Source organism: Monomorium pharaonis, chromosome 1 (assembly GCF_013373865.1).
Source record: "Monomorium pharaonis isolate MP-MQ-018 chromosome 1, ASM1337386v2, whole genome shotgun sequence".
In the NCBI taxonomy this organism is placed as follows: domain Eukaryota; kingdom Metazoa; phylum Arthropoda; class Insecta; order Hymenoptera; family Formicidae; genus Monomorium; species Monomorium pharaonis.
The window spans coordinates 30,199,644-30,214,712 of record NC_050467.1 but is presented as its reverse complement, the minus strand read 5'-3'; positions in this window follow the sequence as shown (position 1 = coordinate 30,214,712).

Below are 15,069 nucleotides of genomic sequence, written 5' to 3'. Positions count from 1 at the left end.
ACAACAAAATACATTCACAGAGATATTTCTATATGTCAAAATATCTGTTACGTAACACTGTCAAAATATCTTAAAAGCTAAAATATCTTCAAGATAATAAAACGTCATAATCATAGATTTTCAAAATATCTTAAGAATAATTCTGAAATATTTTCAAGATAATAAAACGTCATAATCATATATTAATCTTATATTTATATATTATTTTAATCTTTAATCCTATATTTAAAACAAAATACTTTAAAATTGATTTAAAATTGTACTGTAAATACAAAGATATATCTCAAATATATTTGCTGTGTGGGTAATACATATTTATAATTTTATTACTTACATTTCAATAATTTTAAAATCCTTTATCTCCTTTGGACCGTCTTCTGTGCAAACCACCAATTACCTTAATAATATAAAATTATATATATTATATATTATCATCTCCTATCCTCTTATAAAATAGCCATGTAACCCTAAAGTTGCCTGCTAATCGCGATTGCATTGTTGCCGCTTTATTCCGATCGCGATTGGCTATCTCGCGCTTGACTCGCTTCGTGTGCGAGAGTCGTGGTTTGACAGTTTAGTCGAGAGTAGCTGTCATTGCGATTGAATTTTGACAGCTGTCAAATTTGGTGAAAAGAGTCGATCAAGTAAGTTGTAATTTATATAATCCAATTATGATATTTAACTATTTCTTAACAATTTATATAACATATGTGTGTGTGTGTGTGTGTGTGTGTGTGTGTGTGTGTGTGTGTGTGTGTGTGTGTGTGTGTGTGTGTGTGTATGTGTGTAAATTCTAGGATTATATATTTGTAATCGAAAAATAGACAAGAAAAAGACGGAAATAGATTGATAAATAGAGAGCGAGAGAGAGAAGGAGAGAGGGGCGGGAAAGGAAAGAAGAAAAGAAATATAAATCCAGGTAATGATATGAAGAAAATACATACTTATCTTTTAATATTATTTATATGAAAAACATAATTATTTATGAAATAATATTTATTACACAATACTAAGTTTTTTCAGAGATAAATACAGAGAGAAATAAAGAGAGAGAAAGGAAAAGAAGGAAAAAAAACAAATACAAAATCAGGTAATGATATAAAAAAATGCATAGTTGTTTTTACAAAAAAGTCATTTATATAAAAAATATATTTATAATATAATACTTAATACACATCATGTTTTTTTTGTAAAAACAGTTATGTGGTTTTTTATAATATTAAAATAAAATGATGAAAAATAAATATTTTACGAAATACTTAATAATTTGTATAAAATGTTTCTTTTTTGCAAAAAATGAAACTATGAAATATTTTGTAAAATGTTCACTTTTTATGATTTTATTTTAATAATGTGCACAAAATAAGAGAAAGAATCAATTGGTATAAGAAAACCACGTAAGTGTTCTAACAAGAAAAAAACCATGATGTTTTGTGCATATAAATATTACATAATATTGTTTTTTTGTAAAAACGGTTATGTAGTTTTTTTATACCAATTAATCCTTTCTCTTATTTTGTGCATAATATTTTTAAAATAAAATGATAAAAAATAAATATTTTACAAAACACTTTATAATTTGTATGAAATATTTCCTGTTATGCAAAAAAAAACTATGAAAAAACTATAAAATATTTTGTAAAATATTCATTTTATTTTAATAATATTATGCATAAAATAAGAAAAAAAATCAATTGATACAAAAAATCACAAAACTGTTTTTACAAAAAACATGATATTAATAATTATGTTTTTTATATAAATATGATTTTTAAAAAATAACTATGTATATTTTTGACATCATTACCTGGTTTTATATTTGTTTTTCTTCTTTTTCTCTCTCTCTCTTTTTCTCCATTTATATATTAAAAAAAAAAACGACATCGTTTTCTGTATAATAAAGAAAATTTTATAAATAAATTATGAAATATTTTGTAAAATATTTATTTTTTATCATTTTATTTTAATAATATGCACAAAATAAGAAAAAAATAAAAAACCATGACATTTTGTGCATATAAATATTTGTTAGAATATTATACTTTTTTATAAAAAACAGTTATGTGGTCTTTTTATAAAAATAGATTGTTCTTATTGTTTTATACATAATATTATTAAAATAAAATAATAAAAAATGAATATTTTACGAAATATTTTATAGTTTAGTTTTTTGCATAACAAGAAATGTTTTACAAAAATTATAAAATATTTTGTAAAATATTCATTTTTTATCGTTTTATTGTAATAATATTATACATAAAATAATAAGAAGAATCTATTGGCATAAAAAGATCACATAACTGTTTTTACAAAAAAAAAACGTAATATTTCAACAAATATTTATATGCACAAAATGTCATAGTTTTTTGTAAAAACAGCTATGTGGTTTTTTTATATCAATTGATTTCTTTCTTATTTTGTGCATAATATAAATTATTAAAATAAAATAATAAAAAATGAATATTTTAGAAAATATTTTGTAATTTGTATGTTCCAAAATATTTCTTATTATACAAAAAACTAAGCTATAAAATATTTTGTAAAATATTTACTTTTTGATTACTTTATCTCAATACTTTTTTGCACAAAATAATGAAGGAATTTATTTATTATATAAGGAAAAAAAAATTAAAAGACAGTAAAGATCTAAAAAAAAATAGAAAAAGTAGTTTTATGTTAATAATATTATGCACAAAATAATAAAAAGGATCTATTAATATAAAAAGATCATATAACTGTTTTTTTTTTTTTTTTTAACCAAAAAACCTGATATTGTGTACTAAATATTTATATGCACAAAAAGATGAAGAAAATTATTTAATATAAAAAAAATAAAATTTAAAAGAACAGTAAAATAAAGGTGAAATAAAGTCTATTATAGTTTTTGGATATCTCGAGTGGATAAACGAAATACAAATTTTTCAATTTGTACGAAAGAGAGCGCACTAAAAGAAGCGGTGAGCCGCTTTAGCTACAGCACGACCCACTGTGTTAGTCACTGTGAAGTTGGCACCGCAAGTTTTCATGACAGTTCTACTTGCACCCCAAATAGTCCTAGAGGTCCTGATAAGTTTCAGAAATAGTTCCGTTGATGTAGTTAAAAAAAATGAAATTTAAAAAATGAGGTGCTATTTTTCCTGTCACCTTATTAATAAAAATTGAACGTTTTAACAGCACTTGTAGTGTTCTACTTGCACCCGTAATAGTTCTAAAGTTCCCGATAAATTTTAGCAATAGTTCCGTACATTAAATATATTTAAACAATCTTTTAATTTGGCTGTTGGCACCGCTTTACAAGAGTAAAGTACTCTTGTTTAGCGAATTTCGGCCAACTTTGTGGCCTTCTCTAACAGTTCTGCAATAATTCCAAAGCTTTTGTAGATTTCGTCGACAGTTTCCGTCTTTAAGCATTTTTTAATAATTTTTTTATTAGACGGCTGGCACAGCACTACAAGAGTAAACTACTATTTTATAGCAAGTTCCAGACGAGTACATAGTATTTTTCAATAGTTCTGCAATAGTTCCAAAGCTTTTTGTAGGTTTTGTCGACAGTTCATTTGACTAACAATTGTATTTATACGTAACCTCTTTCTAAACCTCTCACGATAAGTATTTATACATGTCATGAATTACTGGTTAACAATAGAGCGACATTGTAAGTTAATTTACAAATAAAATATTATATTAAAATTAAATATATTTGACGATCAATACTGTAATTATGTTGGTAATTTAACTTAAACAAATCATATGGCCTTTTAATTTAATATAAACAAGTTTCTCAAAATTAACTTTTATTTTAACTACAAACAAATTAATCTTAACGTAAATTTAATAGAATTAGTATATATTTACGTAACTTTTAACATAATAGAATTAATTTCATAATCAATTAAATTTCATTAACTTACAAGGGAACCTCGCGAACCCGAAAATTTTGATTTTAATGAAACTTGGCATAAATGTAGAGGGGGTAAATACATGAATTAAAAAATTTTTAGTTGGTGCTTATAAACAGTTTAAAGGAGTGAAACCACCCTTCAAAGATGAGACATTTTTGCGTTTTCTCGATATATCTCGCAAACTAAACAAAATATAAAAAAATATTTCATACAAAAGTCTTACAGTATAAATATCTCTATTTAACTGTTCTATTTATTTAAAAAAAAATTTTTTTCAAAAAAAAAACTTTGAAAAATAAATTTTTTTTGAAAAAATAAATAACACAGTTAAATAGAAATATTTATACTGTAAGACTTTTGTATGAAACATTTTTTTATAATTTGTTTAGTTTGCGAGATATATCGAGAAAACGCAAAAACGTCTCAACTTTGAAAGGTGGTTTCACCCCTTCAAACCGTTTATAAGCACCAACTAAAAATTCCTAAATTCATGTATTTACCCCCTCTACATTTATGCCAAGTTTCATTAAAATCAGAATTTTCGGGTTCGCGAGGTTCCTTTGTTAGTTAAAAAAATAGATTAACTAACCCAACTCTAAAATTTAAAAAATGTCAATTACATTACTAACACATACATATTAGATACCATAAAATTGGCTGAAGTTTAAATACAATAACGTAGTATTCATATCTAATAGTACGAGCCAGAATTAAATAAAAAATTGTTTAAAAATGCATAAAGGCCTGAACTGTGGACAAAACTTGCAAAAAGCTTTGGAACTATTGTAGAAATATATTGCTATGGAGAATGCTATGTACTCGTCTGGAACTCGCTATAAAAAAAGAGTTTACTCTTTTAATACGGTGCCAGCCGTCTAATAAAAAAATTGTTTAAGAATGCTTAAAGACCGGAACTGTCGACGAAACCTACAAAAAGCTTTGGAACATTATTGCAAAATTGTTAGAAAATGCCATAAAGTTGCCTGGAACTCGCCAGACAGTGGTACTTTACTCTTGTGGTGCGGTGCCAACAGCCAAATTAGAAAATTGCTTAAATATATTTAATGTACAGAATTATTGTTAAAATCTATCAGGAACTCTAGAACTATTGCGGGTGCAAGTAGAACTGCTGTTAAAACGTTCAATTTTTATTAATGAGGTGCCACGGGAAGTTAGCACCTCATTTTTTAAAATTTCATTTTTTTTAACTAAATCAACGGAACTATTTCTGAAATTTATCAGAAACTCTAGAACTACTTGGGGTGCAAGTAGAACTCTTATGAAAACTTGCGGTGCCAATTTTACAGTAACACGCATAACTCGGTGAAAAATAACCCATCGAATTGATATCAAATTAAGAGAGAATTGATATAAATTGCATTGATTAAATCAAATTGATGTCGATTTGATGGTTATTTCTCTGGAAAATCTAACTTAAAACGATGAATTTTACAACCGTATAAAAATTATTTACAGAAATGCTAACAAAATTTCTCTATTAGTAAAATATTATCAGAGATTGATATAGGTACAAAATGAATGAAAAATGTATTAGAGACGAGAAATGAGCGTAAATAGTTGTTAAAAATTCTATGTAAATATGTAATCATGCCATGTAACCCCCTTCCAAAGTTTGAGAAGTACAAGAAATAAACAAGTTGTGTATATATTATATGCGGTAGTAATTTTATTATGCAGAGTAATAACAAATAAAAAAATAACAGTTGGCGCGCGCGAAGCGCGTGCATGTTCTAGTCTCCTATATTAAAAAGGAGATGTTAAATCGAATCGAATTTATTGTTGCCTCTTTTCCGTGATGCGGATTGGTTCTTTCGCTTGGCTTACTTCGTGATAGTTTTTAGTTTTGACAGCTGTCAAATTTATGATAAATAAATAGCTACGCAAAATGACTTAATAAAAGTGTCTTTTTGTAAAGTGTCTTATTTAGTGTCTTAAGTGTTTCTATTTAGTTTTAATAAGTGTCTTTTTGTTACATACTTTTTGTTACATACTTATGACTTAATTTTTATGATTATGATGAATAAATAGCTACGCAAAATGACTTAATTTTTATGATTAAAAGTGTCTTTTTGTAAAGTGTCTTATTTAGTGTCTTAAGTGTCTCTATTTAGTCTTAATAAGTGTCTTTTTGTTACATACTTATGACTTAATTTTTATGATTAAAAGTGTCTTTTGTAAAGACACAAAAAATCAATTCTCATTTTTCAATTCTCTTATCCTTTTAAATGTAACCTATATTAATTAAAATATAATTATATTAAAATATAATTATACTTATCTTTTATTTTCTTTCTCTTTCTCTCTCTCTTTCTCTCTTTCTTCCCTTTTTCTGTACTTCCTTTTTCTATCTATCAATTCTCTTATTTTTTCTAATTAAAAAATCGAATTAAATACTCTCTCTTTCTTCCCTTTTTCTGTACTTCCTTTTTCTATCTATTAATTCTCTTATTTTTTCTAATTAAAAAATCGAATTAAATACATTTTTTTACAACAACATTACATTAAACATGTAACTTATGTATGTATATTAATTTTTTTATTTATAACATGTAATATATGTTGTGGAACAGAAAAACATAAAAAGTTAATTATTCTTTTAAACTAAATAAAATTAAAAACTAAATTGAATTAAAGTTAATAACTTATAAAATTGATTTAGTTACATTAAAAATTGCATTAAAATTTTAAATTAATTATACATACTTATTTTTTATTTTCTGTCTTTTTAAATTTTTTATTTTCTGTTTGTCTCTCTCTCTCTTTCTTTTAATATATTAATTAAAATCTAAATCAAATACATGTTTTTTCAATCAGTATAAAAAGTTTAGATATACTTTTATTTACTTTTTTACTTTTATTGCTTACTTATTTTTATTACTTTTTTACTTTTTCTATTTAGTTTATCAAATCATACATACTTATCTTTTATCTTATCTCTTTCTCTCTCTCTCTTTCTCTTGTTTTCTTTTCTTCCCTTTTTCTGTTCTTCTTCTTTCTATTTAGTCTATCAATTCTCTTATTTTTTCTAATTAAAAAATCGAATTAAATACAACTTTTTACAACAACATTACATTAAACATGTAATTTATATATGTATATTAATTTTTTTATTTATAAATTATATAACATGTAATATATGTTGTGGAACAGAAAAACATAAAAAGTTAATTATTTTTTTAAACTAAATAAAATTAAAAACTAAATTGAATTAAAGTTAATAACTTATAAAATTAATTTAGTTACATTAAAATTTACATTAAAATTTTAAATTAATTATACATACTTATTTTTTATTTTCTGTCTCTCTTTTTTTAATTTTTTATTTTCTGTTTGTCTCTCTCTCTCTCTTTTAATATATTAATTAAAATCTAAATCAAATACATGTTTTATCAATCGGTATAAAAAGTTTAGATATACTTTTATTTACTTTTTTACTTTTATTGCTTACTTATTTTTATTACTTTTTACTTTTTCTATTTAGTTTATCAAATCATACATACTTATCTTTTATCTTCTCTCTTTCTCTCTCTCTCTCTCTCTCTTTCTCTTTTTCTCTTTCCTTCCCTTTTTCTGTTCTTCCTCTTTCTATTTATAGTCTATCAATTATATAGTCTATCAATTCTCTTATTCTTTCTAATTTAAAAATCTAATTAAATACATCTTTTTTTAGATATACTTTTATTACATTTAATTTTACATTAAACATGTAACTTATATATATATATTTGTTTATTTAGTTCACATGTTGCAATTTTACGATAGAGAAGAGTTATAATGCATGAATGATGTCTACAATAGTCTACAATATCATTTAAAAGATACAGAACCAATCTAATAAAAATGAAGAAAAGTCCAAAAAATTTTAAACAATTAATATAATAAGAAAAAAGGATTAATTATTGATACAATTAAACGTTAATTAAACATTAAAACATAAACATAAACAATTTACAAAACAGTTTTGTTTATAAACATAAACAATTAACATAAACAGTAGCAATTCTTGGATTTCTGAATTATTTTACGTTTTATTTCGGTTTTTCATGACCGAAGATCGTTGTTTTCATCGTAGTTTTTCATAGTTTTCACGCTTGTGTTGTTATTATATAGAATGTCTCTTCTTTTCTGTCTATAATAATAAATTTAAATTTAATTGCTACACAGTAAAAGACATTTTGTATTTATGTTAAATTTGGTCCTTTCTCGCCATGATCTCGTAACATATATCACACTAATATTTTAATAGTTATTAAAGTAACATATTACCTATGTTAAAATAATTTAATTACTTCGCGTGAATTTTCTTCTAATTTTCTTTTTTTTAAAATTTATTACTCCTTTTAACAATGAAGATAATTCCATTCGACCATTTAGTCTACGTATATCTTTTAAATTATTTACTATTAAATATATAGAATCATCTGCAAAAATATAAGATAATAATAAAATGATTATTTCACTTAATTAATTTTATTTACTATTTAATCCAATTGTTAAATTTTATTTAATATTATCAAATATTAAATACTTTGTGTTTGTGCAAGTCCAATTATTTGAACTTTATCTCCTTTACGTATTCCAAGTTTAAAGTACTCTTCATTTGTAAAACTTAAAATATGTACTTCCACTTTATATATGCCATCCGTGATTGAACCGTATCCAATCGTTTGATCTTTTTTAATATTATGTGCCTCAGCAAAATTTGTTTTTACATAAGCTTCTAAAACTAAAGTAATATATTTATTTAAAAGTGGAATATATAATATGGATTATATAATATGTAAAAATTAATTTCTAAGATTTTAAAATATTAGAAAAATTTTTATATCATGTAAATGTATTTAAATTATATAATTAATTTAAATTTTTTATAGTTTTAATATTTTATATATTATGTGTGTGTGTGTGTGTGTGTGTGTGTGTGTGTGTGTGTGTGTGTGTGTGTGTGTGTGTGTAATTAATAGAACTTACTGATTCGTTGCGTTGCATTTATTATTTCGTTTAGTTTAATAGCCATTGGTTCTATTTCTAAATTTGAAGTTGGTTCGTATTTTCCTAAATTTGATACAATAGTGTTTTTACGAATTAATAGTTCGAATGGTGTGTTTCCATTATTAAAAGAAGCTACTTTGGGGCTTCGAGCTTGTACACCATCCAAATGAATAATCTTAAATTAAAATTATTTTTAGTAAAATATATATTTTTTTAATATTACCATAAAATATTATTACATACATATTATATTATATTTTAAATATTGTTATTATTATAATATATCCAGTTTCATTTATAATATCATAATCTTTATGTTATTTATATATTTAATTACATTTATATATACATATATTTATATTATTTATGTCATTTTTATACATTATTTTTATATTTAAATAAAAAATATTTACATTATTTAAATTGATGTGATGTATAATTTTATCTATATCATCATTTCAGACTACGATTTGAATCCTTCTACCGCTGCCATTATTTAAAAAAAATTTGAATATTTTGTATTGTTGGTTATTTCCAACAATGCGCGGTGACTCCATTCCGTCAACATAACCTATTATTTCACTATAATAACATACAATTATATTTTAATAAATATAATTTTATATTATAATACTAAGATTTGCGTTAAATATTTTTTTAAATATTTGTTTCAAATTATATATACATTACATTACATTTAAATTACATATATATAGAATTATATACAATTACGTGTGTGTGTATATGTGTGTGTAAGTAAAATAATATTATTGTTGAAAAAAGAAAGCGGTTATGAATTAAATGTGGAATAATGGATTTCGCGATATCTCACATACTTTGTGTTTAATTTTGAAGATAACTGTCCAAATTCCTACGACGACGTCCAGTGGAAGTCCAGTGGACGTACGTAATGTGGAACTATGGATTTTCAATGGCTCTGTTTTGGATGTCCAATGGACGTCCACTGGAAGTTTCAAACTTCCATGACAGACGCCCAATGGACGTCAATTGGAGGTTTTATTTTTGTGTATCGGCAATCGGGAATTTTTGCAAAATTTTTTTGCAAATGAAGCAAATGTAGGCAATTGAGAACGTAGACAAACGGAACCTCCCTTCCCCCTCTAATGCATAATGAGTTGAAGAAAAACGGGGGTAATATGACTACCACAATAATATGTATATAATATAATATGAATATAAAATAATATGGAGATTTCGAAAATGACCATGTTATCAACACGCTTAGATGATTATATATTAGTAAAATTTTATATCATTGTTTAATTTTGTATAACATAAAATATGTACAAATATGAATAATATATGAATAAAGAGTTAAATAGTAAGAAAATATTCAAGTATGCATACATTTGGGTGATAATGCATTTAAGCTTAAAAAGAATATGTAATTAAATGTTAAAATGTAATATTCGCCAAAAAGCATTAGTTTTAAAAAGATTCTTTGGTAATGTTCCATATGTCTTTTAGGTTGCATAACCGCAATCTTTTTTTCCAATTAAAAAAAACGTTAGTTTTAAATTAACAATATTATTCTTATGTATAAGCAAGAATATTTTAAAGAATTTGATATTCTTCTAAACATTCAGAAACATTGATTTTTTATGTAGATGTTTTAAGCAGTTATCCGTTTAAGATTATCAAATTCTATAAATAATACTTTACATTCTTGCCTATATATAAGAATAACATTGTTGATTTGAAAATAATGTTTTTTTCGTGTATATTCAAAGAACCAAAGAGAGAGATCATGTCAAGAAATAATAGTCACTCTTATATTATAGTACAAACTCAATATTCTTTTTTTATCAAATTTAACAGATAAATTTTCATTTGAATTAACACAACGCAGTAATATATTAAAATAACAAGTAAACATATTGAATTTTAATTAAAAAATTTTAAGGACCAATTTTAACATAAATATAAAATAAGAGAATATATTTTGAATATATGAAAACACAATTCATGTAGAATATGTCTATTTGATTAAATCTAAATCTTCATGCTAATATTTACTTGTGTGATACTAACAAGCATCTGTTCCCTTGTTTTCCCTAACTGTAAATAAATTTGTTACGAGAAAAAGACATTTCAGCCAGAATTCGAATAGGGTAAACTTGGGTAAGATGACCATAGTTACAATTAACATATTTTTGTTACGAGGGTAACGTTTTTCGCGACAGCATAACTGTAATTATGCCTCGTCCGGATGGATATTTAACTATGTACCTTATTCGATATTTATTCGACAATAATTCTTTGCTTTATTGGAAAATTATAGTACATGTGATATGAATATATAAGTTATAACTAACAGTAAATAATAAAATGCAGTCATAAAATATTAATAATTATTAAGTACCTCATAATTTTTAGAATGTTAGAATGTTTAATACTTTTATTAATAGCTTTATGTAAAATACATTTTTATAAGGATTGAAATGTATAACTTTTTCTCAAATATCTATTTTATATAATTTTCTTATATTAAAACATAAGGATTATATATTCATTAAAAAATAAGTTTTTATAATAATTTTTTATATTTCAATGTTTTAAATTTCTTTTTATTTATTTTTATTTTCTTGAAAAAAAATAACATTATTATACTTTAATGTACATGTTTTTATAGATCTTTTATTTACATTATCCTTTTTATATAACAACAAATTTTTAAATAATTAAATTCTTTTATTGCTGCATTTTGTTACTCACTGTTAATAAATCTATATACACTCAGCAGCAAAAAAAACGGTACACTTAAAATTTCGGAAAATTTTAAATGATTATAACTTGGTAAATAATAAAGATAAAATTTTTTCTCAAAAAGGAAAATAAAGCTTAAAGTCTCCATTTTAAGAATATTTTAATAGCAATTATGCGTATTTTTTTAAAAATGGCGAATGACAAAGTTAGAAGATGTAAAATTGATAAATAAAGATCTGAGTTTGCGGCGATGCATGGCGTGAATCAGGTGTCATAGCCTAATGGAATAAAATGCAAATAAAAATATAAAGTATAAGCTTTAAAATGCTTTTTTACAGAGTTCAAAGCAATAATTTTTCACTGAGTCATTAAAATTTGAATTAAAAAACAGCTTTTCTCTGAAAACTTGCATAATTCAGTGAAAAATTATTGTATCAGTAAAAAAGCATTTTAGACAATACTTTATACTTTTAAATGTTTTTCGTCCCATTGGGCTGTGACACCTACTTTACGCCACGCGTTGTCGCAAGCTCGAATACTTATTTATCAACTTTGCATGCTCTTTCCTTGTCATCCACCATTGTGAAAAATGTTTGCCTATAATTTCGATACAAATTTCATTGAAACATTGAAAGTATGGTTTCAAAAGTATGGTTAGGGCAATTAACTTTTGAACTTCAACAGCCAAATTTATTGTTCTCATGTCAAATGTATCAATTTAAAGACCTGGAAAGTATAAAGACAAAATTTGATTCAAGATTTTCATTCTTCGCAATCATTACACGAAATAAAGATACGATTTGTGGAACGCACACACACACACACACACGCGTGCGCGCGCAGAGAGAGGGCGGAGGGGGGAGGGAGAGGGAGAGGGAGAGGGGGAGAGAGAGAGAGAGAGAAAGAGAGAGAGAGAGAGAAAGAGAGAGAGAGGGGGGGGGGGAGAGAAATGCAATTCTGACCAGTCAAAATGTATGCGGATCATATTGAAAAAAATTGCAACAATAATTTGAGCTAACGATTTTGGTATCTTAAAACGTAAATAGTTTCTTTATTTCGTAATATTGATTGCAAAAATTTACGATCTTGAATCGAATTTTGTTGCAAACATTTTTCAAAATGGTGAATGACAAGGAAAGAGCATGCAAAGTTGATAAATAAGTATTCAAACATGCGACAACGCGTGGGGTAAAGTAGGTGTCACAGCCCAATAAGATGAAAAACATCTAAAAGTATAGAGTATTGTCTTTAAAATACTTTTTTACGGAGCTTGATACGATAATTTTTCGCTAATTTATGCAAGTTTAAAGAGAAAAGCTGTTTTTTAATTCAAATTTTAATTATTCATCGAAAAATGATCGCACCAAATTCTGTAAAAAAGCATTTTAAAGCTAATACTCTAAATTTTCATTTGCATTTTATTCCATTAGGCTGTGACACCTGATTCACGCCATGCATCGCCGCAAACTCAGATCTTTATTTATCAATTTTGCATCTTCTAACTTTGTCATCCACCATTTTTTTAAAAAATAGCCACGCATAATTGCTATTAAAATATTCTTAAAGTGGACACTTTAAACTTCATTTTCCTTTTTGAGAAGAATTTTTATCTTTATAATTTACCAAGTTATCATTTGAAATTTCGTAAAATTTTCCGAAATTTTAAGTGTACCGCTTTTTTTACTACTGAGTGTATTTATAGTATGTGTACTATAATTTTTTATTTTAAAGTAAATTGAAATTTTGTAAAAAAACATTTTTTGCGTGTGCATTACAGTTTATAAGAATATTTTGTAATTTAAGAGAAAAATAAATATAAATTTAAAAAACTTATATAAATTAGAATATATAATAATTATATCATTATTTGTTATTATTATTATTTATCATTATTTACTATTTATTATTATTATTTATCATTATTTATTATTTATTTATTTTTTTATTTATCATTATTTATTATTTACTATTTTTTATTTAATATTTGTTTTCCATTAGTATATATTTATATTGTATAAATTTTTTATATTATAACAAAGATTATTTATTTAATATTTTTTAAATAATTTTTAATATTCAAGTTTGTTTACTTTATTTTCTTTATTCATTTATTTATTATTTTTTGGAAGTGATTACGAAACATTTTTTATATACTTTAATGTAATAAAAAGAATTACAAAACATTTTTTATATTTTTTAATATATGTATATGTAATAAATGTTTTTTTATAGATTTTGAATTTACTTAATTCTTTTTATATAAACACAACATATTCTCAAAAATAATTTTTTGAGAGATTTAAAGTGAATTAAATTTAAAGAAACTATGCATAAAATTAAGTACTTACACAGTTGAGTCGTAAATTTGTATAGAATCTATAATTTCATTAGATGATAATAGATCCTCTGGATCAACTCTTTCCAATTCTTTCTGTAAGAGATCCACCTCTGTGTCCAAATCTGTCATTTTTTTCTAATTCTATATTAATAAAATATAAAAGGAAATATTAAAATCATATAAACATTTTTAATTATTAAAGCAAAATAAAAAAAGTGAAAAGAAAATGGAAAAAACAATACAAAAAAACCAAAAAATATAAATTATAAAAAAGGAAATGGGACTAGAAAAAAAAAGAAAAAAGAGGGAAAGAAAAAGAAGAAGTGAAAAATTGAGAAAAGAGAAAGGAAGAGGGTAGAAACGAGCGCAAGGATATAAGAACAAATAAATTTGAAAATATTCAAGAGAACGAAAAATCGAAAGCAAAAGAATGAAAACGTAAGTGTTAGAAAAAAGCAAGAAGATTCGAAAATGAAACAACAAAAAAGTACATAATAAAAAAATGAGATTGTACAAACATTAAAATAAGAGAGTATAAAAATGCAAGAATATGAAAGCATCAGCGTGATAATACAAAAAACGAGAGAGCATGAATGTGTGAGGAAACGAAATCGCGAGAATGCGTAAATGCTAACATAAGTAAGAGATAGAAAACATAACAAATTTTAAAATATAATACTCACATTTCTTTTATTAAAATAATATTTTTAATATATTTCCTTTCCTTCTTTTCTTCCTCTTTTTTGCAATTAAATTAAAATCTTTAAAATATATTTTAAATTAATTGAACTTTTTATTATTTCACGTCCTTTTGCGTTAATATGTAATGACTAAATCATTTGTTATAAATATTTAGAACAAACAAAATACAATTTTTCTATCGATACTCTTACGGTGTCGACTTCATAGTAAATACTGACTTCACAGTAAATAGTGACGGATGTCATTTATGATTATTGTGACTAAAAGAAAAAAGAAATTTTATTTTATTAAAACAAAAATTGTAAATGTGAGTAATTACAGTGACATTTTAAATTTTGTTATGTATTATGTATTCTGTTTTTCTTTCATTCTCGTGATTTCGTTCTT